Genomic DNA, 24958 nt, shown 5'->3' with positions numbered 1-24958 from the left:
GAAGCATCATACTAACAAGCTGATAATCGGCCGATCGGACGTTGGCCGACAATTTACGGCCAACAATCGGTGCGTGTGTACGAGGCTTTACAGAGATTTTCCTGCATGCTGATGAACCACGACCATTTACATCACGTGCGTTCTGGCATGCATTACGTAACATGCGATTGATTTTGAATGGAACCCCAACGCCCAACTATGTTGCAGCGTGCCGCGACGCAATTTTGGTACGTTACAAATAAAAATAAAAATAAAAAAGGTTTTATTTTGGGAGGTTTGGGTGTGTTAGCAGCCTGTTCATTTTAAAGGGCCGTTTTAACGCAACGCACATTGACGCACTACAAAGAAGCGAATGGGCCCCCGTACGCTGATGTTTAGATCCATGGCATGAAAATGCAGTTATATAATTACAGCAACTAAAAACCAGAGAAGGCCGGGCAGGGAAGGGTTAGGGATGATTAATAAGTCTTTCTCTACAGTTTGAAAACTAGTTAGAACTGGCTGAGCCACATCTCTCCCCCTCCTCCCTCCTCCTCCTCCTCCCTTCACAGCTCTCCCTCCTTCCTCCTCCCTCCACATAGACAAGGATGGGAAAAACAAACTGAATGGTGGCCAGGGAACAAAAGGCACAGCTGAAAAGGAGAACGCATATCACTGGGCTTTTGTCCCAAGAGCTGGCACTCTAGCAAAAAAAGCAAACGACGCGTTGCTGTTGGCGTTCTCACCGTCGTCTTTGTTGACCCTTTGGAACGTGAATCAGGTTATGCTGACAATACTTTGTAGGTTACCTTGGCTTAATAAATTACCTAATGTATCATCGGCCTGAATCATAGACTATAAGAATAATAAAAACAAAACATAAAAATAATCAATAAAAAAAGTCAGCCTCATGCACATCGCAGCTCAAAGAAGCCGCTCCTACAGGCTTTTGAGCTCTCATTTTTTCTGCCTGGAAACTTCATGAAAAAAACCTCCACCAAACTCTCATTTTTGAGAGGAGCTAGTGTCCCATAAAGCTCAAAAAAGCTCAAAGAAGTTCAAAGCATTTGTTCCAGCCTTTTGTTTTGTTTATACAGTTGGTTGCAAAATTACTATCTAGGAGGATTTGTAAAAACAAAACAAAAAAAAAAAAAAACGCTCATGCTCAAAAAAGCTCCAAGAAGCTCAAAGGAGCTTGAAGAAGCTAAAAAAAAAAAAACATGCACAAGAGCACAAAAAAAGCACAAGCTTATTCAAGCTTAAGAGTCCATTCAGACTAGCGCGATTTGTCAGACGACCAAGTCGCGGTGGGTCGCTCGCCATTGAGTAGTACAGGACCCGTTCTAATAGGAGCGACACAAGTCGCTCCGACTTTGAAAAAGGGTCCTGTACTACTTTGGGGCGACCTGGAGGCGACTTGCATTGACTTCAATTATATGAAATCCGTCCAAGTCGCGCCGACTTCACAGGTCGCCCCACAAAATCGTGTCGCGCCAGTCTGAATGGGCTGTAAATAAAAGCTCAAAAGCCTGTTAGTGCCGGTTCACACATATGCAATGCGGAAACCCTGCGAGTTCCTACATTGCACTCAACTCGCAGGCAGTTCACACTGTCTGATGCAAATCGCTGGGGGTGTCAATACAAAGTTAATGACACCCTCAGATCAGTTCGCATATCGCAGTGCGAACTGTCATTTCGAACATGAATCCTGAAACATGTATAGTTCACACCTATGCGATCCGATTCTGTTGTGGACCCAAAAAAAGGGTCCTGTGTGAGTTTGGTCCGAATGTGATGCAAATTCAGCCATACAATCTGTATGGCTGAATTTGCATCGCACAGACAGCGCATGTGATTTGCAGAGCAGTGCGCTCCGAATCACATGCAATGTCTGTAATCGCATATGTGTGAACCGGCACTAAAAGCAGCTTTTTTTCATTGAGCTGCAGTGTGCATGAGCTCTAATACTAAGCCCCGGTTCACATCAGTGCGATGACAGACATCGCATGTGATTCGGAGCGCACTGCTCTGCAAATCACATGCAATGTCTGTGCGATGCAAATTCAGCCATACAGATTGTATGGCTGAATTTGCATCGGATTTGGACAGAACATGCACAGGACCCTTTTTTGAGTCTGCAGCAAAATCGGATCGCATGGTGGTTCACACCTATGTGATCCGATTCATATCCGAACTGACAGTTTGCACTGCGATATGCGAACTGATCAGGGGGTGTCGTTAACTTTGTATTGACACCCCCAGCGATTTGCATATGGCAGTGGGAACTGCCTGCGATTTGAATGCGATGTGGGAACCCGCAGTGGATTTGCAGGGTTCCCGCATCGCATGAGTGTGAACCGGCTCTAAATGATACACTATATAAAGTACACAATAAACGTGAATGATCAAAAATAAAAGAAACATAAAAAAAAAAAAAATAAGTCAGCCTAATACTAAATGATACACTATTTAGAGCCGGTTCACATAGGGGCGACCCGACTTCCGGGGCGACCTGTGAAGTCGCGGTGCACAGCGCGCACCGCGACCTCGGAGCGGCATGCACGGACTTCATATCATTGAAGTCAATGCAGGTCGCCCCAAAGTAGTACAGGACCATTTTTCTAAGTCGGAGCGACTTGTGTCGCTCCTATTAGAACGGGTCCTGTGCTAATCTATGGCAGGCGACCCACGGTGACTTGTCAGGCGACCAGGTCACCTGACAAGTTGCCCCAGTGTGAACCGGCTCTTAAAGTACACAATAAAACTGAATGATAACAAATGGAACATACAATAATAGTAATAAGTTCTTGTGATATTAATAAAGAAGTTATTGTTTCTGAGCCCCGGATTGATCGGGAAGATCATCTTCGCAACAGGTCATTCGCGAGGATAGTGACCGATTGTCACACGTTTACGGTTGGGAAACCCAGAATATTCTGCGCTTGCCCTTGGATCATCAGCCTCATATCGAATGATATGCTATACTTTACAAAGTATACAATAAAACCAAAATATAAAAAAATAAACATAAAAATAAGTTGCTGCAATGGATATAAAGAAGCAAAGTGATAAATCTGGAGCATGGAATTGGTCAGGAAGATCGTCCTCTGCGACCAATCATTCGCCAGACCCTTTCCGAGAGGATAGTGACCGACTGTTGCACATTTACGGTTGAGAAATCCTGGTTATTTGGTGGATATCACCAGACTAATGCTGAATGTATACTATATACAGAATACAATAAAACTGAATGATTAGAAAAATATAAAAGTAATGATTAATGCGATGGAAATAAAGAAGTAAGGCGACTGTTGCTAAGCATGGGATTGGTCAAGAAGATTGTCCTCCACGTCCGACCGTTCGCCAGACCCTTTCTGAGAGGATAGTGGCCAACTGTTGCACATTTACGGTTGAGAAGTCCTGGTTATTTGGTGGATATCATCAGATAAATGCTGAATGTATACTATATAAAGAATACAATAAAACTCAATGATAAGAAAAATATAAAAAAAATGATTAATGCGATGGAAATAAAGAAGTGAAGCGACTATTGCTAAGCATGGGATTGGTCAGGAAGATTGTCCTCCAAATAGTCAACAGACTTTCCTAGAGAATAGTGACCAACTGTTGCACGTTGACATTTGGAAAGTGAAGAATATTCGGTGCCTAGTGGCAGGGCCCACCGCTGGAAATCCTGGGGTTCCATATGATTCTGTACGGTAAGCTGATAGGGCCCGGTATACAAGTACTGTCCTATCAGAGGCCCTGCTTGGTGGAGGACTTATGTGTTATCATTAATATTGTTATTATACAGGATTTACCGTATTTTCCGGCGTATAAGACGACCCCCCTAATTTTCATCTACCAGTAATACTTATACTTAGGTTACCTTGGAGATATTATACTCGGCGTATAAGACAACCCCCCATTTTTGGGGGATTTTTTGAGGTTCAAAAGTAGTCTTATACGCCAGAAAATACAGTATATAGCGCCAACAGTTTGCGCAGAGCTTTACAATGTGAGGGAAGACAATACAGTTACAATACAATTCAATACAGGAGGAATTAGAGGGCCATAGTAGTTAGAGCTTACAATCTAGAAGGGAGGGTCAAGTGAAACAAATAACTGTATTTAACTGTAATAACTGTGGGGGAGGAGCTGTTGGAAAAAATGGAAGTACAGTTGTTAGGTGTGGGTAGGATAGGCTTCTCTGAAGAGGAGGGTTTCCAGGGATCATCTAAAAGCTAATAGAGTAGAAGATAATCAGACAAATCGGGGTAAGGAGTTCTATAGGATTGGAGAGGCTCAGGAGAAGTCTTGGAGGCGAGAATGGGAGGAGATGAGGAGGGAGCTAGAGAGCAGGAGGTTTTGAGAGGAATGAAGAGAGCGATTAGGTTGGTATTTTGAGACTAGGCTAGTGATGTAGCTGGGGGCTAAATTGTGGATGGCTTTGTAAGATGGTTTTGTAAGCTTACCTAGAGAATAGTGACCGATTGTTGCACATTGACATTTGGAAAGTGAAGAATATTCGGTGCCTAGTGGCAGGGCCCACCAGTGGAAATCCTGGGGTCCCGAATGATGCTGTACTGGGGCCCTGGTGGGCCCCTCTGGTAAGCTGATAGGCTGATAGGGCCCGGTATAGAAGTACTGTACAGAGGTCCTGCTTGGTGGAGGACTTATGTACTATCAGTCTAAGTCCCCATTCACACTAGCGCGACTTGTCAGGCGACTTGGTCGCCTGACAAGTTGCGGTGGGTCGCTCGCCATTGAATAGTACAGGACCCGTTCTAATAGGAGCGACACAAGTCGCTCCGACTTAGAAAAAGGGTCCTGTACTACTTTGGGGCGACCTGGAGGCGACTTGCATTGACTTCAATGATATGAAGTCCGTGCATGTCGCGCCGAGGTCGCGGTGCACTTCACAGGTCGCCCCAGCAAGTCGCGTCGCCCCTGTCTGAACGGGGTCTGATGCTGAATGATATCATATAAAGTATAAATCTAAATGATAATAATAATAAATAAAAAACATAAATATTTATAATAAGTCCCTGTGATGGAAATAAAGTGAAGGTCCCTGAGCATGGGATTGGTCAGGAAGATCATCCTCCATCTCCATAAGTACCATCAGCCTACATATTATAAAATATTAAATATTTTAAATATTATAAATAATATAATAGATATTATATTATCTATAAAAATATTATAAATATAAAATATAAAAGTACTATAGATCAGCCTTTCTCAACCTTTTCAACACAGAGGAACCCTTGAAATAAATTTCTGGTGTCGGGGAACCCCTGCTAAAAATTAAAAATCTAAAACTCATGGCACATTAGCGTGACAGTCAGTGGGAAGAATGCTCCTTACTCTTCTCATCATTGGGAAGAATTACCCCCCTTACAGATAGCTAAAAGGAACAATGGTGTCATTGGGAACTTATCTGAGAGGCAGAAATTGCCCATTGCTCAATGAACCCCTAGCAACCTCAGGAGGAACCCTGGTTGAGAAACCCTGTTATAGACAAAGGTTTACACTTTATCCTCACTCCATTGGTTCCATAACCCTTTATTACTGTCCAAACTAGACATCGGCACTGTTGCCATCACCAACCAATGATCCACTGTCAGCTGTGACCACTTTGACAGTAGAACAATGACAGATGATTTCTGATTGGTCGCTGTCAGCACTTCCTGTCCTCTTAGTCACCGACATCCTGTTGCACTGTAGTCAGCACTTACCACAGTGACACATAATGCAATTTGGCCGATTGTTGTGTTATTCACGTTCTGATATATAATTAATGTCTATAACCAACCCTGGGACTGTGCACAATGCTGCATCTAAATGCACGTGAAAGGACTGGCACACCATCACATTGAGAGCGATTATCTCTAAAGATGACACAATGCTATCCAAACACATAACACCAAATACCAAAACCAGAAATAAGTGCCATTTCCCATCATGTCATTGGAATCATCATCACTTTAATCTTTTTCTTTATCAAAAAGATATCAAAATAAAACAAAATAGAAAGAAAAGGCAACAAATATACAAAAGAATTATATAATCCTGCAAAACAGAACAAAAAAATCATCACGGCAATATTTCTAAGACTCATCATTGCGAAGAATGCCATACATGTAAAGATCGAATCGAACGCTTCTTCACAGAATCAGATAATACAAAGGAAACTAGAAATCATCAAAGAGACTTCAAGCAAAACTGATCGATTTCGAAATCTGATCGGTTTGGATGGACAAAAATCCAATTGTAGGAAAGTGGAGCAATGGATATGATCATTAAGTGTATGGTGAACCAAACATTCCTTCTGTACTTCCGATCGGATAATGAAAATTATCATATATAAAATTGTTCCATGTATAGCCACTATAAGGTGTCATCAAACTATCTTTCCAATCAGATTCTAAAAACGATCGTATATGAAATCATTACGTGTATGGCCATTAAAAGGTGCCATCAAACTATCTTTCCCATCGGATTATTATAAACGATTGTATATGAAATCATTACATGTGTGGCCACTATGAGGTGGCATCAAACTATCTTTCCAATCAGATTTTAAAAAACGATTGTATATGAAATCATTACATGTATGGCCACTATGAGGTGCCATCAAACTACGTTTCCAACCAGATAATAAAAAACGATCGTATGTAAAATCATTTCATGTGTGGCCACTATGAGGTGCCATCAAAATATCTTTCCAATCAGATTCTAAAAACGATCGTATATAAAATCATTCCATGTACAGCCACTATGAGGTGCCATTAAGCTATCTTTCCAAACAAATAATAAAAAACGATCATATATGAAATCATTACATGTGTGGCCACTATAAGGTGCCATCAAACTATCTTTCCAATCTTCAAATTGGATAATAAAAACGATCATCTATAAAACGGTTACGTGTATGGCCACTATAAGGTGCCTTTTTTAATAAACAAAGAGAATTTGACCAGGGTTTGGGGAAAGTGGGAAAGATTACCAGCATGCTGGAAATTGTTTGCCTGTGCTGGATCTTTTTTTTATGTTTAAAGAAGGACGCAAGGAAGAATTTTGCCGCCGCTAGGATCGATCATAGATTTCTATGATGGGATCAGAACACAATGAACAGTAAAGAAGGCACTTACACAATCAATGTAGTGTAGAATGTGTAGAAAGAAGGCACTTACACTATCAATAGTGTAGAATGCCAATATAATATAATATAATATAATATAATAAAATATGTATTAATGTATTAATACACACACATGCATATCTATATCTATCTCTCTCTCTCTCTCTATATATATATATATATAGATATATATATCTATATATATATATATACACACACACATATAAATATACACACACACATATATATATATATATATATATATATATTATTCCTTTTTAAATTTGATTATAATAATAGTAATAATAATAAAAATATATACATATGTACATAGAGAGATGATATATTATATGATGAATATTGTATACAATGTATCAATAGATGTCTTTGAGGGTTGTTCCTGCCTGTTTTCTGAGGATAGATAGATAGATAGATGACTTCGAGGGATGGTCCTACCTGTTTTCCCGACTTGGTTTGTCCTCAGGAGCCTGGCTCTAGGGGGTTAGACGCTAGGCGACGGGGCCCATTTGAGAAGGAGAAGCTGGGACTGTTCTCCACGACCAGAGATTGAATCACTAAGAATATGCTTGTGGAGCAGACGTGGAGCTGACTTATATAGAGCGGTGGGAGTGGCCAGCAGGGGGAGGCGTAGAGACAGCTGGGAGAGTGACAATCCAGACCTGGGCAGAGAAGAAGGGTGAAGAATACTGTACTCAGATTATGTTGGAATTTTCCAACGAGAAGCTTTGAAAAACCGAACCAGCTGGTCTATTGGTCACGGATGGAACTCATTTTGGAAAGTTTAATTTATCCGAGCGATCCCTCGAAGTATTCCTGACAGCCAGGAACAAGAGGCACCATTCATGGACATGAAGACATTTTATGTAACTTTGTTGCATAATCAAGTGCGACAAATTTTAACATTTCTAGAAAGATGATGGATGAGCGAAACGGGGAGATTTCACTTCCCCAAATTTTGGCAAAAATTGGCAAAAGTCTTCTAGACGCCCCAACATCAAGATGCCAACGCTGCATAAATTCAGGAATCTTTAAAATAATCCTTTGGCAGCATACGTACTCAGGATAGGATGTGGACTCTGATCCCAAACTCCCCTTCTATAGTCGCATGATGGCGATGACAAATTTTAACATTTCTAGAAATATGAGGGATGAGCGAAACGGGGAGATTTCACTTCCCCAAATTTCGGCAAAAATTGGCAAAAGTCTTCTTGACGCACCAACATCAAGATGCCAACGCTGCATAAGTTCAGGAATCTTTAAAATAATCCTTTGGCAGCATACGTACTCAGGATAGGATGTGGGCTCTTATTCCAAACTCCCCTTCTATGGTCGCATGATGGCGGTAAAAAAAGTACGCCTAACCAAAGCTTTTTCTTTTTGTATGAAGCGGGGAAAGGTTAAAATGCCACGTTTGCGTCTCATTGGTGAAATTTTCCTTCACTTTCACCCGGGTGGGTGCAAAAGGAAGTGAGAGAAAATCCAGGTGTCCCCGTAGGAGGATTCCCCTTCTATTCCTGTTCCAGTGACAACTTTAGTTTGGATGTCCCTTTCTGTCTCGATGACAATAGTCACCAGAAAAAGAGGGTGAATCTCATCAGCGGGAGGACACAGACATCAGTAAAAGCCTGACAGGGGTTCTAATCCTTCCACACTCCATTAAAAACTGAAAAAAGTTTTGGCCTTATATAAATAGAAACTGGTGATCTTAAAGTGGAGCTACACCCAAAAGGGGAAGCTTGGCTTGTCTGCCCCCCCCCTTTCTGCTGCCATATTTGGCACCTTTTTTGGGGGGGGGGGGAGTGGGTACCTGTTTTTGACATCTGCTCCCACTTCGGGCTAAGTTCATCATGGCGATGTGAGCCAGAATTTCGGCCCCCTCCTTCCCCCCGCAGCAGGCCCGTTCATAGAACGTAGTGCGATTTGCGCATGCACAGTAGGAAACCGACTGTGACGCCGCAAGGCTTCACTGACTGTTTCCCTTAGCCAAGATGGTGGCGCCAGCATCGGCTCGGGTGAGGACACCCCTGGATGCCTGGACAGGTAAGTGTCCTAATAGTAAAATTCAGCAGCTACCGTGTTTTTTAATGCTGACTTTTAATTTTTGGAGAGGGGGGACGGAACTTTTTTTTAATGACCTATTAATGGATTGTTCAGATATGTGGTTGGGATTGGTAAAAGCAGGCGGTTAAGCCGTGGTTTTACTGCCCCCTGACTGCCCCTTTAAAGAAATAGATGTAACCGTTTGGTGCTGTACACACGCTGGCAAAAATGAAACAGCAAGAGAATAGGGCTGCGCTGCAACTGCCATACAACACAACGCACGTGGTTGTGGCGGGGTGGCGCAGCATTTTCAGGGATAAAACAGTATCCACTGCGGATCACTTTTCAGAGGGGAGGCACCACAATGTGCTAATGCTCGTAACGTCCGGTACATAAAGTGCTGCACAGCCACCCAGTCACTTCCACAGACCACACTGCAACCACCGTACAACACAATATTGGCGCGTTTCCACTGAGCTTTCTGGTACGGTTCGGTTCGGTACGGTACGCTATTTATGCCGTTTCCATTATGAATGGTACCCTAATTCCGAACCGCACCGTACCACTTTTTGGTACCCTTTCGTTGGGGTACCAAGCACATTAGACCCATACCAACTGGGTGGAGCTACACTCTGCAGAACTTTGATTGGTTGACAGAGAATCGTCTATCACAGCTTTTCCTGCTGTGACCAGCTACACCACGCCTATCATGAAAGGGTACTATTGGCAGTGGAAATGCAATGTGTACCGTACCGAACCGTACCGTACTGAACCGAACCGTACCGAACCACTCAGTGGAAACGAGGCATAAGTGTGGTGTTGTAAGATTTTCAGGGTTAGAACAGATGGTAAGGAGGCGTCATATCTCCAGCATCCCTGTAAAGTTGTCCACTGCAGATTGCTTTTCAGAGGGGGGGGGGAGGAGGCTACCACACTTGACTGAGCAGTAAAAGCCAATACAGACAGTGGCCTAGGGCAGCACAAAGCCCTCCCCACCCACCAGGAAGGTTCCAAGCCATCACCCTGCCTGCTGGAACCATCCAGCCAGGTCCTCATGGTTGTTGTTTGTGTCAGAGGCGTAACTAGAACCTTCAGGGCCCTGATGCAAGAAACCATGAAGGGCCCCCCAGACCCCTGGCCGGGGCCCTTACCTTCAAGCCCAGGGCTCTTCCCACTAATCCTGGGGCTCTTTACACTCGTTGCATGGCCTTTTATTACGGTCCCGCAGCAGGATTCTTTCACAAGTTCTGCAGTGGGCCCCCTTCCTGCAATCTTATGGGCCCACTTCCTGCAATCTTGGGGCCTCCCCACAGTGGTGCAATGCCAGGGTCCGGTCGCAAGTGTGACCTTTGCGATCCTGGAAGTTCACCCACTGGTTTGCTACCGGGCCCCCTGGAGCATGGGGCCCGGTAGCGATTGCAACCCCTGCAACCCCTGTAGTTACGCCCCTGGTTTGTGTGTTTTAGGATGAGATCACACTTTTCCTATGTGGTGTATTATTGCGTGTTTTCTTGTGCATAGATGTGCATTGAATTAAGGCGGCCAATTCAACTGAAGGGACTGGCAGCATGCCAAAACAAGTAGAAAAAAATGTTTTATATTCGAAACGTTCGGATCGATACTTTTTGAATTGGTCGAATCGAAAACGTTATATATTTTTTGATTCAAATGCAGCAAAGTGAACAAACAAAAGAAAAATCTTTATCAAATTATTACACTCACTCTTTAAATCATCTTTGGCCTAACAAAAACAGCATTTTTTCAAAATGGAACTCTAACAACACACACAGTCTTTGATTTCAGAAATACAGTATCTCACAAAAGTGAGTACAACCCTCACATTTTTGTAAACATTTTATTATATCTTTTCATGTGACAACACTGAAGAAATGACAATTTGCTACAATGTAAATTAGTGAGTGTACAGCTTGTATAACAGTGTAAATTTGCTGTCCACTCAAAATAACTCAACAGCCATTCATGTCTAAACTGCTGGCAACAAAAGTGAGTACACCCCTAAGTTGAAATGTCCAAATTGGGCCCAATTAGCCATTTTCCCTCCCTGGTGTCATGTGACTCGTTAGTGTTACAAGGTCTCAGGTGTTAATGCGGAGTGTTAAATTAGGTGTTATCGCTCTCACTCTCTCATACTGGTCACTGGAAGTTCATCATGGCACCTCATGGCAAAGAACTCTCTAAGGATCTGAAAAATAGAATTGTTGCTACCTTGGGGAGATGCAGACTAGAATACTGCAATCACTAAGCAGCAAATGATATCACCTGTGATGTATTTCAGTTTTCTTGCAAACCTGGCCTGTTAGTGTGCCCCGAGGACCGGAATTGAGAAACACTGGCCTAGGCTATGAGAATATTGCCAAGACCCTGAAACTGAACTGCAGCACGGTGGCCAAGACCATACAGAGGTTTAACAGGAGAGGTTCCACTCAGAACAGGCCTCGCCATGGTCCACCAAATAAGTTGAGTGCACGTGCTCAGCGTCATATGGAAAGGGCTCTCTTTGGGAAATAGATGTATGAGTACTGCCAGCATTGTTGCAGAGGTTGAAGGGGTGGGGGTCAGCCTGTCAGTGCTCAGACCGTACCCCGCACACTGCATCAAATTGGTCTGCATGGCTGTCGTCCAAGAAGGAAGCATCTTCTAAAGATGATGCACAAGAAAGCCCGCAAACAGTTTGCTGAAGACAAGCAGACTAAGGACATGGATTACTGGAACCATGTCCTGTGGATTGATGAGACCAAGCTAAATGTATTTGGTTCAGATGGTGTCGAGCGTGTGTGGCGGCAACCAGGTGAGGAGTACAAAGACAAGTGTGTCTTGCCTACAGTCAAGCATGGTGGTGGGAGTGTCATGGTCTGGGGCTGCATGAGTGCTGCCGGCACTGGGGAGCTACAGTTCATTGAGGAAACCATGAATTCCAACATGTACTGTGATATACCGAAGCAGAGCATGATCCCCTCCCTTCAGAGACTGGGCCACAGGGCAGTATTCCAACATGATAGCGATCCCAAACACACCTCCAAGAGGACCACTGCCTTGCTAAAGAAGCTGAGGGTAAAGGTGATGGACTGGGCAAGCATGTCTCCAGACTTAAACCCTATTAAGCATCTGTGGGACATCCTCAAATGGAAGGTGGAGGAGCGCAAGGTCTCTAACATCCACCAGCTCCGTGATGTCGTCATGGAGGAGTGGAAGAGGACTCCAGTGGCAATCTGTGAAGCTCTGATGAACTCCATGCCCAAGAGGGTTAAGGCAGTGCAAGAAAATAATGGTGGCCACATAAAATATTGACATTTTGGGCCCAATTTGGACATTTTCACTTAGGGGTGTACTCAATTTTGTTGCCAGCGGTTCAGACATGAATGGCTGTGTGTTGAGTTATTTTGAGGGGACAGCAAATTAACACTGTTATACAAGCTGTACACTCACTACTTTAAATTGTAGCAAAGTGTCATTTCTTCAGCGTTGTCACATGAAAAGATATAATAAAATATTTACAAAAATGTGAGGGGTGTACTCACTTTTGTGAGATACTGTATAATGTGCGGTATATAATGTGCGGTATGGAATGTGCGGTATGGAATATGCGGTATATAATGTTCTGTATGTAATGTGCAGTATGTAATGTGCGGTATGTAATGTGCGGTACGTAATGTGCGGTACGTAAATATTGTGCGGTACGTAATGTTCTGTATGTAATGTGCGGTATATAATGTGCGGTATGTAATGTGCTGTACAGCTGCCCGATCACTTCCATGTAAGCTTGCCACCTTTTCTTCAAGCTAAACCCGAACACTTTAGCCGCACGCAGCAAGATTTTTTTTTTTTTGTAGTACAGTATAACAAATGAAAAACACAATGTAGTACAAATAGATGCAAAACCTGTATAACATTTGTAAGGATTGTGCTGCACCATATTCCTGAAATGCAAAAATGTCCACCTAGAGCCAGGGTCATACAATCCAATACTAGGAGGTCAGATTGCTAAAATCTTCTTCCAGCCGAGGTCCAAATTGCTCTCTAATATAACACAATAGTAGACCAATCACATCCATAATTCAAGTAAAAGAAAATAAAACCACATTACATCTGTTGTCCCCAACAGAGTCTCCCTTACATCTGGTGTCCCCAACAGAGTCCCCTCTTACATCTGGTGCCCCCATCAGAGTTCCCCTATACATCTGGTGTCCCAGAGTTTTCTTTTCCATCTGGTGTCCCCATCAAAGTCCTCCAATGCATTTGGTGTCCCCATCAGATTCCCCTAATACATCTGGTGTCCCCATCAGAGTCCCCTAATACATCTGGTGTCCCCATCAGAGTCCCCTAATAAATCTGATTTCCCCATCAGAGCCCCCCTATACATCTGGTGTCCCCATTAGGGCCCCCTATACATCTGGTGTCCCCCATAGAGTGCCCCCCTTACATCAGGGGTCCCCATCAGAGTCTCCCTATTCATCTGGTGTCCCTATCAGAGTTCCCCTATTTATCTGGTGTCCCCATCAGAGTCCCCTATACATCTGGTGTCCCCATCAGAGTCCCCCTATTCATCTGGTGTCCCCATCAGAGTCCCCCTATACATCTGGTGTCCAGTAGAGTGCCCCCCTTACATCTGGTGTCCCCAGCAGAGTCCCGCCACACCCCACAATCCCCCCTTACATCAGGTGCCCACAGGTGTCCCTACACACATCAAAATTGTCCCTCCCTTTCCCTATGTGTCCCCGTCAGTGCCTCCCTTACATCAAGTGTCTCCATCAGAGTCCCTCCACATATCACAATCCCGGGGGGGGCTAAAATAATTATTTTTAATCATATGTGTAAAAAAATTCAGAAATGGTAAGGGCCCTTGCACAGGGGACTGTCTACGTGCAGTGTGCCCCTCCTAGTGTTTTGGTGCTCCTGGGAGGGGCAGGTGCAGTCCAGCCCGCGCTGTCTGTGGCCCGTCAAAGTCTATGAGAAGCTGCGGCTGGATGGGGCTTAACGCTGTACCCGTGATTAGCTCCATATGCATTCAGGGATGGATGCCTGTAATTAAAAGAAAAAAATGATCATATATTAGGGTGTAACATAAATGTCAGATATAGGGTAGCTTTGCATTAGCGAAATATGAAGTGATCTGTAGAAATAGTGAATTGTAGATGTAGTGTCATTTTGAATTATTAAGAATACCGTATTTAGTATCAGTCAATATGTCCTTTTATTAGCATTTGAAAGGACAGAGCTGCTCTGGGATAGAATTGACACCTGGGTGCCAATTAAAGTCTCCCATACAAAAGGACAGGAATTGTCACCTTCCGGGAGATTCAAAGGAAAATGCTAGACATCTTGGCTACGAGGGGACAGTGAGAGGCTCCACTAAATGGTCTACAAGCTGTATTGGTATCATCAGATCTAAGGAATGTATTTTATCTCTCATAAAAGCTAAAATATTAGTGGCAGAGAGATCAATATAATTCCTTCTTATGGCTTACGTGTTGGGCTACAAGTACATGTGAGTCTGTAAGTGTAGCGTGTGTGGAATCCTGAAGAGACGCACAAAACCGTTGTATGGCACCTGATTGCAGGAGGCAGGCAGTGTTTGGTACTGTCGCGATCAGACCGATGCGCTGGTGTCAGAATTCCTATCCCTGACTCAGCGGTCAGCGCCGTTCGGGGCCAATTCAACTCTGGTCAGTCCAGGACACAAAATATCGTGTGGGCTGAGCCGGGAATACCCCCTGGGGTTGATTGGTCAAGGGCTAAAGTCCAGCCCACATCCATATTCCAATAAATTGGGAAACCTGAGAAATGAACCTTGTTCTTCCTTGAAGCCAGTTCTGAACTGGGGAGTTCCCACACGGTTTCCGGCATGCTTCTGCCAACGGGATAAGCTTCGATAAAGTTTATTTCTGTTTTATTCCTTTTTATTTTTATAGCAAATTGCCAATTGTGTGTCTTTTTATCTTTTTTGTATTTCTTGTAACTGATTTTGCTTTGTATATATTTTTTATGCACTGCCCACTTTCGGGATATTAAATTATAAAATTAATAAGTGACTTCTGTGTACTAAGCTAGAACTCATATCTCTAGAGAGATTGTTGCATTTTAGTGCCTAATTGCTTGGTCTACGCTACATGCCAATCTGTATGCAATTGCACTGTGTGTTGGCAGATTGCATGCAGATTGTAAACCAGACGGAGATCTGCGTGTGTGTGGTGTCCCAGCAGACCAGTCTGCGTACAAACTGTTGGGTGGTGGCAGGCTATCGTTTGTGGTGTGTGGGTGTGGGGACAGTGGGAAGAGTGATTAACACAGGGGTTCTAGCTTGTAGGATAGCTGGAGGAATCCTAGTAGTGTGTGGTAATTGCTAGACTGCTCCCTAACCTTTAGAGTGCACCAGATTGTATGTAAGATTTGTATCTGCCTCTGTGTGGTCAGCCAGCTGGATTGGAGTGGAGTCTCCCTCTAGTGGTGACCAAAGACAGTGCAGGCTGTGAAAGTATCACAGTCAGTCTAATTACTCAGTAGGAATTTCCCTTATTCCGTTATACTCCCCAGTCATGAAACCACATCTCGGTTAGCTAGTCGTCGTGGGCGTGGTCAAATCGTGACATAGGGATTACCAGTCCTTAGATGGATGTGGTGGCTGCATTTGTTTTCTTTTTTCAGCTTATTTTTCTTTATTTTTACCTTGCCAGCAACACACTTCCTGCCCAAGGGTGACAACGCTCACACCGCTATCTATGGAGAAAACAGTGCAAGACTAAAATAGGAAGTGAGTTAGGGCTACAGAACACCTCACCCTCTCCTACATAGCAACAGCAAAGGGAGGGAGGTTTTTTTTTTTTTGCAGCTGGCAGAGATAGCTGGGAACAGTGGAACTGATAGGAGTGCAGAACAGACAGAAAGAAAAGGAAGCTATTATCTCACACAATTTCTGGCAGCAGATCAACAGGTTTGTTTCCTACAAAACAAAATTCTTTTCTTGCATATTTAGTGATCCAAAGGAAGAAAATAGGAGATCATTAATCACTTAAACCCCCTTCCTGTCCAGGCCAATTTTCAGCTTTCAGCGCTGTCACTCTTTGAATGACAATTGCACGGTCATGCAACACTGCACTCAAATGACATTTGGTGGTATTTAATCACTGCTGGGGTCTCCTATTTTTTGCTAAACAAACAAAAAAAGACCAAAAATCTTGAAATAAAAAAAAAAAAAACAGTTTTCATGGTTTGTTATAAAAATTTTGCAAACAGGTAAAATTTCTCCTTCAGTAATGTGTGCTGATGGGGCTGCACTGATGGGCACTGATAGGTGACACTGATGGGCACTGATAGGTGGCACTGATAGGCAACATTAGGTGGCACTGATGATGAGGCACTGATAGGTGGCACTGATAGGGCACTGATGAGGTGGCACTGATGAGGTGGCACTGGTGGGCACTGATGAGTCTGCACTGATAAGTAGCATTGATGGACACTGATTGGTGGCACTGATTGGTGGCACTGATAGGCACTGGTATGTGGCACTGATGATGAGGCACTGATGGGCACTGATCGGCAGCACTGATGGGCACTAATGGGTGGCACTGGTGGGCACTGCTTAGCAGCAGTGGGTGTCCGGGACCGATGTCCCATTTACACAAGCCGGTAATTACTTTTTCTTTTCTCCTCACGCTAGCGTGAGGGGAAAAAAAAGCCTATTACCAGCCTCTGTTTACATCAAGTGATCAGCTGTAATTGGCAGACAGCTGATCATGTGGTAAAGGGCCAGCATCGGCCACTTACTCTGATCTGTGATCAGCCGAGTCTCAAGCAGCACATGCATTGGAGGACTACATGGACACCCTCCATGCAATTTAGGCCCGCGCTGTAGCCGTCCAGGGCTGTCGTGTCTGTTGAAAACTGCAAAAGACTGCACATGAATTTTGTCGGCCAACAGCAGCCGACTGCAGAAGTGATGTCATGTGATGGTTAACTTTCCGTGTGTTTTTTCTTTTCTGAGCATGCCCAGTCTTGCAAATCTGCTGATTGTCGGCCGAATTCTGTACTGACTGGCGAACAATCGGCCGTTCTGGTGTTGGCCAACAAAAATTTTAATGCCTACACGACAGATTCTTTTCAGCCGAAAGTGCTCTGTCGGCTGTCGGAAGCATCATACTAACAAGCCTACAATCGGCCGATCGGTCGTCGGCCGAATATTTACGGCCGACAATCGGTACGTGTGTACAGGGCTTAAGGTGTCAGGTTTTTATTTCCATCTGTGTCCCCATAGGGGAGATTTCCCGACACTTCCTGTCCCATAGCCAAAACAGGAAGTGAGAGGTAATTCCTCCAAAATGAGGGAAATCCCTAGTTGTCACCAGAACTAGTGTCCCCATTGGAAGACATCCCCATTTATTCCTGCTCTGGGGACAACCCATAATTTGGGATTTTCTTCTGGTAACAATAAACATGACTACTACAGAGGGGGATTCTTCCTAACAGACAGCAGTAGAAACCTGGCAAGCATTCTAATCCATCTCCACTCCATCCAACACTAAAAAATGCCTTTATTTGTACTTGAGTTTTTCAGCAGGCTTTGCACAGTACTAGTGGGAGGTTCTGCAGGCTCTAGTCAAATGATTCTGTGCAACACTTTCTCCACTCCATAGATACCCCAGATCAGTGACCGGAATCATGTTTTTATCCAATCTGTAGTCTGGTCGTTTTTATCCATTTGGCCCCTTTCACACTTTGACGCGACTTTGATGGAACTTTGACGCAACTTGAAGCAATGCCTGTGTAATCTTTAGGTCTGTGGAACTCAAGTCACATCAAAGTCCGGGACTACTTTGAAGCTGCACAGATATGAACAGTACTCATTGGAAATCAACGGGTATAACTTGTCATGTGATTATGCAGTCTCAAATCGTAGGACAAGTTGCACAAGTGTGAAAGGCGCCTTTCTGTATTTCCAGCACTTAACCACTTGCCGACCAGCCGCCGCAGTTATACGGCAGCAGGTCAGCAGGTTCTGGTGAATCGCCGTACCTGTACGGCGGTCCGCGGGAGTGAACTTGGAGAGAGGCGCTGGCACACGACCATTTGCCAGCAGGGAAACCAATCCACGGGGCCATCGGCCGCAATTGCCGCCGGGCACCCGTAATCGCTCCCCGTGAAGAGAGAACAGCGATCTGCTGTTGTGAACACAGCAGACCACTGTTTTCTCAGGAATCAGTGCAGAGCTCCTGTGTTCCTCCTATTTAGGATTACAGGTCTCTGTATTGATTTTATAAGCCCATCCCCCTCACAGTTAGAAAACACTCCCTAGGCTCACACTTAACCCTTTGATCATCCCTGGGTTAAGCCCTTCCCTGCCAGTGTCATTATTACAGTAACTGTGCATATTTTTAGCACTGATTACTGTAGTAATGTCACTGGACCCCCAAAACTGTCAAAAATGTCAGTTAGGGGTTCGACCTGTCCGTCTCAATGTCGCAGTCCCACTAAAAATCGCAGATCGCCGCCATTACTAGTAAAAAAAATAAATAAAAATGACTTAAATCTTTCCCCTGGTTTGTAGACGCGATAACTTTTGTGCAAACCAATCAAAATACGCTTACTGGGATTTTTTTTTTTTAACCAAAAATATGTAGCAGAATACAAATTGGCCTAACAGGTTGAAAAAACTTGATTATACTTTGTTTTTTGGGAATGTTATATAGCAGAGTGTGAAAAATATTGTTTTTTTTTTTTTTAGAATTGTCGCTCTTTTTTTGTTTATAGCGCAATAAATAAAAATCGCACAGGTGATGAAATAAAAAAGAAAGCTCTATTTGCGGGAAAAAAAAGAAAAGCACTTTATTTGGGTACAGCGTTGCATGACCGCTCAATTGTCAATTAAATCAGTGCCAAATCGCAAAAAATGCCCTGGTCATTAAGGGGAAAATCCTTCCGGTCCTTAAGTGTTAGGCAAAACTTTTTCCTTGTGCCTATCCATGGCAGCATACTAGTGATAGATCTCTGCCTCGACTCCACCTTCAGGACCAGTAGAAAGCAAAAATTAAGGGCATAGTCCCTCTCCCAACATTTCTCCTTTTTTTCCTCATACCTCTAGAGCAGTGAAGAAGTAGCAGCATGTCCTTATCTCTGCCCTAGTCAGCATCAGCCAGGTTCAGCCTCTCCTGTGCACAGTCCCAGTTCTTGGGCAGCTAATAGTGGACTGGGAACCCCTTCTGTGGATCTTTTGGGGTCTGTTTTTTGCAGAGTTTCCTTATAGGAACGTAGTCTGCCAATATCTAAACTTATGAATGCTGGTAGATGTACAGAAGGATCAGCCCTCTTTTAAACTTTCTGGATTGTTTACTTTTCTTTTCCACTTTCTTTTTCATCCTTCCTCCCTTAGGCATCAAGGAAGACAGAGGACTGTATTTTCTCTCTCCAGGGTAAATTGCTTTTTTCCTTTTGAGATTTCCTAGGCACGCGCCGCACTGCCTTTTTTATTCTTTAACTTTCTTCCCTTGCCCGTTTCTTTCAGTAGTCCTTAGGCCCTCCTGCCATCTCCATTCCCTCTGTGTGTTGATACTTGTGATTCAAGCCACCAGGCTTGTTTGTTTTCTTTTCCGCTGCTCGCTCCGGTGCTCGGGGAAAGTGGGCGCGTCTTCGCAAGGCCGGTCTTCCTGCACAGAGAGGTGGTGCGTGCGCGCACCCCCGTCTGGATAGCTGACTTTCGGCGGTGGCTGCAAGTGCGGGGACATGCACAGTTGGTTCCCAGCGGCCATCTTTTTGGGGAGAATCAGCTATTGCTCCCTCATTGGCCAACGGCCCAGATTGTGGGCAGGGACAACTTGTGTATATAAGTTCACCCCATTCTGGGCTAGAGACTGCCTGTGTGGGTCAGCCGTGCCCTGCAGGTCCCTTTTTGCTCTCTGTTTGGTATTGGTTGTTACCTTCTTTGTCTCTTTTTTTTTTATTTACTCTCCTTGCTGTGGTTCCTAGTTTACTGAACTATCCTTACTATTCTACAGCTGATCCTCCTGCCCATTTCGCCATGAGTCATTGGTCACATAACCAAGATCCTCCTGTTCACAATTCGTATGGGACCATCTGTTCGCAAGCATATAAAAAAAAAAAAAAAGAGTTCGCCACTGACAAACAGCCTTTGTCTGTTACAGCCCTGTGCCCTCGAAGAGATCCAGAAAGTCTTCAAGACGACGTGATGACTACAGTCCAGTCCAGACTGCAAATCACGCTCATCATGCCATAGATCATCAGAAAGATCAGGGTCACAGAGACATTATCATTCCCCTTCTCCCCACCTCATGCATCGAAGAAGTGTTGGGCATGTGTCGCGGTTCCTGTCCCTGATAAATTTGTCTGCAAGGACTGCCTCAGGGACTATGCGGGAAATCGGGTTGTGGAAAGTCGACAGGTGGTTGACCTACTCAAGCAGACCATGAAGGTGGCTATAATTCCTGCTCAGCCAGTTCCGCAAGTTTCTCAAGTACATACAGAGCCCAATATCCCAGGGCCCTCAGCTGTCAGCACTCCCCTGCCTCCTTAGGGACATATAGCCAGGGATTCACCCCTGGAAGACCCTTCAGATGAATCTTCAGAGGATTCGGAACCATCCGGTTTCAGTTTTGCTCTTGTGCAGCCTTTTATTCAGGCGGTAAAAGATGCCGTTGCTTGGGAAGATCCGGTGGAACCACCACAGAGGTCCAAATTGTATTTTCCATTTCTTAAGAGGAAGCAGATTGTTTTCCCTTCAATGGGGGGAGATTAAAGAAATTACAGAAAATGAATGGAGAAAAACGGGCAAGAAATTTGCCCTGGGACGATTGAGCAAGTTGTATCCTTTACCAGATGCCGAGATACAGTCTTTGAATTCAATGCCGGTAGTTGACGCAGCAGTAGTACGCTTAGCAAAGAACGTAACCTTGCATCCAACTTGAGAGCTTCAAGATGAAGTCACTGCACACAATCATCCAAGCCATACAGTCAGGGGATTGCTTAAAATCAATAGATCTGCAGGATGCTTACCTGCATGGTCCTGCCCTCCTTCCAGAAATACCTAAAATTTTCAATGGGTCATTTCCACCTCCAATTCCAATCTTTGCCTTTTGCCCTGTGCACCTCTACCAGGGTATTCACAAAAGTGTTGATCTCTGTCCTTGCCCCTCAGGGAGAAGAGGTTGAGACTTTCCATTATCTAAATGATATTCTCCTCCTCGCAAACAACCCAGACCAACTTACAGTCCACAGGGACTTACTGCTGATGTCACTGTCGTAACTAGGATGGCAGATAAATCACGAAAAGAGCCAGCTTTCACCAACACAAAACATGATTTACTTGGGGGCAATGTTCGATACATTTCAGGACAGTGTCATTATCCCAACTGAAGATGAGGGTCATCATTCAAAAAATGCTCAAGACCATGCGGAAGTATCTTCTAACGGCTTCACAGAGTCTGAGCCTCATAGGCACAATGTCCTAATGTATGCTTCTAGTCCCGTGGTCTCATTGGCACCTCAGGTACTTCCAGGCAGGTTTCCTAGTGCAATGGCGGAGACAACATCTCTCTCAAACAATCTGGATGACTGCTCTGATGTGTGCAGAAGCCTGCATTGGTGGACGAAGCTTTCCAGATCTTATAATTTAGGTCCCCACTCCTTGACCATTGTTACTTTATATGCAAGCGGTCAGGGGTGGGATACCCATTGCGAGGGAATCTGGAATCTGGGTTCAAGGAAAATGGTCCTTTCCTACCAGGAACGTTTTATCCAACACCCTAGAAATGAGAGCGGCATTCCTAGCCTTAACCTCGATAGCCTCTCAGGTGGGAGGACAGAGAGTGCTTCTGCACCTGGACAACAGGGCGGTGGTCTCATATCTGCATAGACAGGGGGAACCCGCAGCAGGACACTTCTAAGAGAAGTAGAGCCTATAATGGTCTGGGCAAAAAGGAACCTGGTAGATCTCAGAGCGATGTATCTCCCAGGAAGGCTGAACAGGGAAGCCAATTCCTTGTTGAGAAAATTTGGGGACAACAACGAGTGGGTTATTCATCCTCATATATTCCACCAGATAGTCAAGCTCTGGGACCCTCTGCAGGTGGATCTATTTGCCACCCCAGAGAATGCCAAACTTACAAGATTTTTTTCACGCCTTCTCTATCCTCAGGCGGAGGGAGTGGATGCTCTATCATGCCCTTGGCGGTTCACATCAGCATATGCCTTCCCTCCTCACCCACTCATCTCAAGGTTTCTCCTGAGACTTCTAAGGGAACCAGTGCTAGTATTGGCAGTTCTGCTGTACTGACCGAGGAGGTCATGGTTCCCACTAGCAATGTATCTCAATATGAGCCCCCCTGTCAGGATTCCTCCTTTTCCTCAGCTTCTGTCTCAGGGCAGGCTAGCTCATCCAAACTCTCAGAGGCTGAAACTTCAAGTATGACGATTGAGAGGAGGAGGTTCGAATCTTTAGGTTGTTCCCAGTAGGTCATATCCACCCTTCCAGAAAACCGTCAACAAACACAGTTTACGCGAGGATCTGGGACAAATTCCTGTCTTATGCTGCGGGGAAGGATTTCAACCCTATCTCCCCTTCTACTTCAAATATTTTGGGATTCCTTCAGACCGGACTCAATTTGGGGCTCGGTGTAAGCTCTCTTGTTGTTCAAGTAGCCGCAATTTCTGCAGCAACTAATACGAGATGGGCAGATAACTCGTAGTCACATTCCTTTAGAGGTGTATTAAAGATGCATCCCCTGTTTAGGCGTCCGTTTCCTAAATGGGATCTTGCCTTAATTCTGGAAGTTTTATCCAGTCACCCATTTTCACCTGCAGAACAAGCCTCAATCTGGAATCTAACTCTAAAGACGGCTATCCTTGTGGCCATTACGTCTGTTAGAAGAATTTCAGAGCTCCATTCATTGGGGATATGTGATGAACACATTTCCTTCTTTCCGGACAGAGTGGAATTTTGCCCTTTCCGAAGATTTACTCCTAAGGTGGCCTCACCAGATCTAGTAGAGCCATGGGCATTGCCAGTTTTCTCGGACTCAGGTTCAGATTGCTGTCATGAACTAGATATTTCCAGAGTACTAAGGGCCTGCTTGGAAGCTACTAGGAAATTCAGGATCTCTGAGAGATTGTTTATCATCCCATGGGGTGGAAACAGAGGCAAAGAAGCCTCCAGCAGAACCTTGGCATCCTGGGTTTTCAAAATAATACAGAAAGCCTACAAGTCAAGGAACATGGCTCCCCATCTCAAGTGAATGCACATTCAACTTGGGCAGTTTCAGTGTCATGGGCAGCGAGAGCAAAGGTTTCCTTGCAGGTCTTCTCAGCACACATTCCTCAAACACTATGTATTGACCCAGGAGCCCTTACAACTGTAGAGTTTTGAAGATGAGCAGTTCGTGTGGCTATGTTCTTGTCTGATTAAATTTCTTTGTTAGCATCAAACTCGCCCGTGTAAGCTAGTTATTTATCACTAGTATGCTGCCATGGAGGCACCCGAAAAATGGAAAATTGTATCATACTTACCGTAAGTTTCCTTTCCTGGTACCTATCCATAGCAGCATACGCTCCCACCCTCAGTATTCTATTTTATGGAGAATGTTAGGGGAGGGACTGCGCTCTTAATTTATGCTATTCACTGGTCCTGAAGGTTTCCCCTCTATTACTTTTCTGGGAACAACCCAAAATTTGGGATTTTCTTTTACTTTCACTTTCATTGATAATGATAAACAGGACAAATTACAGAGGGGGAATATCCCTAACGGGGGCACAGACAGCAATAATAACTGACAGGGGTTCTAATCCATCTCCACAATACCCACAACTTAAAAAAAATGTTTTGCCTTTAGTTATGCTTTAACGTATTGCCAACCGCCCCATGTACATTTACTGTATTTACCTTCGACCTGCTCCCACTGTGATTGGACACAGCAGAAGCCAATCAGCGGGTCTGATGGGACTCGATGTCTGCCGGCACCTGGTGATCGTTCGGGAGACAGACAGAACTGCAGTCTGCCTATGTAAACAAGGCAGATCGCCATTCTGTGACAAGGGAAGGTTGTGACCCTGTGTTCCTACAAAGGCAAAGCATGAACATGGATCTCTGCCTTCCCACAGTTCAAGCACCTCCCACACAGTTAGAAAGCACTCCCTAGGAACACATTTAACCGTTTGATTGCCCCTGATGTTAACCTCTTCCGTGCCAGTGTTATTAGTACAGTAACAGTGCATATTTTTCTAGCACTGATAACTGTATTAGTGTCACTGGTTCCCACAAGGTGTCAGTTAGTGTCCGATTTGTCCGCCACGTGTGGCAGTCATGTATAAATCGCTGATCGCTGTGATTACTAGTAAAAGAATTAAAGTTACATAAATCTATCCCTTTGTTTGTACGCTGTATAACTTTTGCGCAAACCAATCAATATACGCTTATTGGGATTTATTTGTACCAAAAATATGTAGCAGAATACATTAAATTGATAAACAAATTTGATTTTTTACATATTTTGTTTATTGGATTTGTTTTATAGCAGAAAGTAAAAAATATTGAAAATATTGTTTTATTTTTTTTCAAAAATTTTGCTATTTTTTGTTTATAGAGCAAGAAATAAAAACTGCAGAGGTGATCAAATACCACCAAAAGAAAGCTCTATTTCTAGGAACAAAAGGATATTATTTTATTTGGGCCCAGCATTGCATGACCGCGCAATTAACATAATGCAGTGCCGTATTGCAAAAAATGGCCTGGTCATAAAGGGGAGTAAACCTTCC

General features: G+C 44.1%; 1 long non-coding RNA gene across 2 annotated transcripts in view; it reads right to left on the bottom strand.

The window, feature by feature from the left end:
• Nucleotides 1-24958, bottom strand: part of LOC309566389 — a 249249-nt gene that overhangs the window by 166040 nt on the left and 58251 nt on the right. For both annotated transcript variants that reach the window (XR_014225870.1, XR_014225871.1), the window contains exon 2: nucleotides 7583-7806. This is a non-coding gene — a long non-coding RNA (uncharacterized lncRNA). The remainder of the gene's footprint in view (nucleotides 1-7582; nucleotides 7807-24958) is intronic.

Source organism: Pelophylax lessonae (assembly GCF_965119305.1).
Source record: "Pelophylax lessonae genome assembly, chromosome: 11".
NCBI lineage: Eukaryota > Metazoa > Chordata > Amphibia > Anura > Ranidae > Pelophylax > Pelophylax lessonae.
This window is presented reverse-complemented; position numbering and strand designations above follow the sequence as displayed.